General features: G+C 31.5%; 1 pseudogene across 1 annotated transcript; it reads left to right on the plus strand.

Annotated features, from left to right (window-relative positions):
• Nucleotides 1–978: 978 nt before the first annotated feature.
• On the plus strand, nucleotides 979–2,262 carry LOC111315982 (gibberellin-regulated protein 4-like; annotated as a pseudogene). The gene is made up of 4 exons (XR_016333181.1): nucleotides 979–1,208; nucleotides 1,349–1,390; nucleotides 1,512–1,545; nucleotides 1,857–2,262. The product of XR_016333181.1 is annotated as a gibberellin-regulated protein 4-like (transcript).
• Nucleotides 2,263–3,835: the final 1,573 nt, after the last annotated feature.

Genomic DNA, 3,835 nt, shown 5'->3' on the forward strand with positions numbered 1-3,835 from the left:
TTTATAAACCGGCTTCCATCCCATCCATTGCATTTTGCTCCAAGCAAAATAAATAATGAAAAAGTAACAGTTTCGCCACACTAATGAATATGAAGTATTTGCTTTTGAGTCTCCACATTAGTGAATATAGCCCTATAATTTTTGGTAGATCTTTGATAGAAGGAAGTCTATTTTGTCACCACTCATCCTCATCTTACTTCAAAATAGGTATAATTTTTTGTAAGATATAAAAACATACTCCAGAAAATTGTTGTAATTACATGAAATTGTTCCAATAATGCTTTGCTAACTTGGAACATTTGCCAAAAAAAAAAAAACATTTTCCTTTATTTGATTTTTAATTTCTTACCCTTTTTTTTAATCTTAAAAGAATTGCATAAATACTATTAAAATCCTTATTTGTAAAGTTATTATTTTATATACTGCATCATACATATCTATTTTAAAAAAAAAAAAACTTTTTTTTTACATTTCAATAATAAAAATGTGATACGATCTAGAAAAAATGAAAAATTTAAGGTGGGGAGAAAGTTATTTTTTTTGTGAATTCAAACTCAATTGAATTTCATCTGTATGAAAATATTAATTTTATCATTCAATTTAATATTTTTTATCCGTAACTTTTTTATATAAAATATTATATATATATAATCAATTGAATAATCAATTATATGTCATAATTAAATTATAATTACTTAATAATCAATTAAAAAATTATGATATAATTAAATAATCACTCACATATCATGAGATTTGATCGAGCGACCTTTCAATTAAATAGTCATATGTCAAAATGTAGTAAATTTATTTGTGAATTTTTTTATTTGCATTTTATTACTAATATGGTGAAAAACAACTAATTAGTTTCGGAAATCAGCACAATTCAAACGTCATGGATAGGTGTCATTCAGATCATGGAGAGGAAGATATTTGTAATCCGTATGAGTAAGTAAATATGAAATTTTCCTTTCCATAGTTCAAAACTTCTTCACACAAAATTCTTTATTTATACCCCCCACATCCATAACCACCTTCTTCAACCAAACCCCTCTTCCTTCCTTACTTCAGATTTCTCTGCTGCTCCTTTTTTTCCCTCCTTGTCTCGACATTTTTTTTTGGGGAGGTTTTCTTTGTAGCAAAAGGCCATGGCTAAACTTGTTGCTGCCTTCTTCTTGGCTCTCATTGCCATCTCCATGCTTCAAACCTTGGTGGGTACCTTTCCTCTTTCTCATTTCATGGACAAATTGAAAGCAAAATTGCACACAAAGAAGCAAAATAAATAAATAACAGCAGTTTATAGCAACTTCCAGGAGCTGACATTTTTCCTTTTGATTTCTTTCCATTGTAGGTCATGGCATCACATGGACAGGGCGGTCGCCACTATGATCAAGTAATGCTACATTATTAATCTCTTTTTAAAGCTTTGAAATGTTTGTTTTCTTTTTTTCTGCTTTTGACAAGACATTAAACTCTCACATTCTTTTATTTTTCTGATTAATTTCTATCTGCAGAAACATTATGGCCCTGGAAGCCTCAAGAGCTACCGTAAGCAAACTTTTGAACTTTCATATTTTCTTTTGTTTCCTTAAGCTGAAAGATCAGAACATGTGAAAATGGGGAGAAGTTGAACTCTTTTCTTTTTTATGGTAATTGTAATAGAAGAATTTGACAATGACTAGTAACTGAATCATGTCAAAACCAGTTGAAACCATGGTTACACTCTTTGGAACTACCAATGCTTTTGTTCAACTTATGTACATATCTCTTTTCCCTTTCTTGAATTTTACAAATGCTCCAAAAAGCATAACGTGACAAATTTGTTTGTAACTTTGTTTTTGCTTGAATGAATTTATCAGAATGCCCATCACAGTGCACAAGGAGGTGCAGCAAGACCCAATACCATAAGCCTTGTATGTTCTTCTGTCAGAAATGCTGCAAGAAATGCCTGTGTTCCTCCAGGGTATTATGGGAACAAAGCTGTGTGCCCGTGCTACAACAACTGGAAGACCAAGGAAGGAGGACCCAAGTGCCCTTAAACTTGAAGAATCCTTTACCATTTTCATTTTATTTTATCCCTATTTCCTACTTAAAATCAAGTTCCTCAATCATAATTAAACATGATATTGCACTACTGCTAAGTACATATTTATGCTTTTACTACTACGTGTTCTGGAAATGTGCTGGATTTATACCACTTTGTCACTTCATGAGGGTACCAACCCTCTAAATGAGAGTGGCTAATCTCTGTTCTATTTATCAATGAAGGTGTTATTTAACTGATCTGGTTTTTGTTTCTTTCTTTGAAGTAAATTTGAAGATTGGATTACTTGTGAAATTTTTGTGTAAAGCAAATCAAACCAACATTCTTAATCTGGCTCAGCATTTATTGAGGCAAATTCTGTGAAAAAAAAAAAAATCTGTAAACATATGCCAACTGACCCAAGATTGGTGGGGGTAACTGATGTTGCAGGCTTTCCATGCTGGGTCATTTTTTAATTAAGACCAACAAAAAAAAAAAAAATCTCTTTGGATAGACAGAAGGCAAAAGGTTTCCTGAATACTTTGCCCTACTGTTACCATGAATTAAAGGGTAGATTTTATGCATAGGGTTGGAATATGGAACATGGTGCTATCATTTATGTTTGCCTCTTGGAGCATTTGAGTAGTAATTTTACTTGTCTTTTGGCTGACATTAGGGAGGCATAGTGGGGTAAATTGCTGAGAAATTGAATTGAACTTCTGATTTGGGCAAAATTATAGTATTGAATTTATTCATTTTCCTTTTGCTCAAATCCTATCATCTTCACAAAAAAAAAAAAAAAAAGAAATAGTAAGTTGAACTTAGATTTTAATTCATTTAATTCATATAACAAAATTAAAGAAATAATATCCAATAGATTTGGATTCAAATTTCAACATTTATAATCACTTATTTTATTTTTAAACCATGGTCTCTTTAAATAAAAAATTATAAGTTTTTTTTTTATTTAGTTTGATTAAATCTTAAAATGTACTAAGAATTTATCTTCATTTGTCAAGGAAAAAAAAACCTTATAATGTGAAAAACCCAAACTATGCTATCAATTTTAGTTTTTCCACATTGTTTCCATGGATCTAGAGCATTTGAGGTCTAGATCTAAAATTTCCTTCACTTGTTCACATCATATAAATCAATTAATGGAAGGCCTATAAGGGTCCCTTGCAACCAGTCAACCACCTTGGTCTAATTGCCACATTAGCTTATCTTGTAGAAGTCCATAGTCCCACAGCTCAACTGTTGAATTGCCTCTTTTAATAAAGCAGTTACATGATATAGCTTTCTAAAGCTACAATCTCATGATTATTTCTCCATTTGTGGGGTTCAGATTTCCCAATTTACCATTTGGAACAGGAAGGCTCCAACTTGTTACCGTTAATCGCCATGTAAATGAGTTTGACTGACATGTTCATCAAATCAGCACACGCTTAATTTTTATATCATTCATCCAGGGTAGATCACCTTGTTTGAGATAATTAAATGCTAATACCCACAAATCACGTGGACTCCAATCAACTCCACTTTGTATTCTTCACCAACTGCTTACGTTCTATCACCAATTATGTATCATATATGAAGTAAAAAGAGATTCAGGTATATTATTTTTAATTTTCTTTCTCGAGCTTCCTTTCTCACTCTTTGCAACCTTTATCTTCTTACCTTAACATTTTTCATTTGATTGACTTAAACATCAAAATGCGTTTCAAAAACCAAATTCCGACATAATTCACCTTAATGCATTTCCCATTTTCATCAACCCTGCCATTAAGTTCACCTCCACCACATCACTACCCAAAT

Source organism: Durio zibethinus, chromosome 24 (genome assembly GCF_047325235.1).
Source record: "Durio zibethinus cultivar Kanyao isolate XHJ-2024 chromosome 24, ASM4732523v1, whole genome shotgun sequence".
In the NCBI taxonomy this organism is placed as follows: Eukaryota; Viridiplantae; Streptophyta; class Magnoliopsida; order Malvales; family Malvaceae; genus Durio; species Durio zibethinus.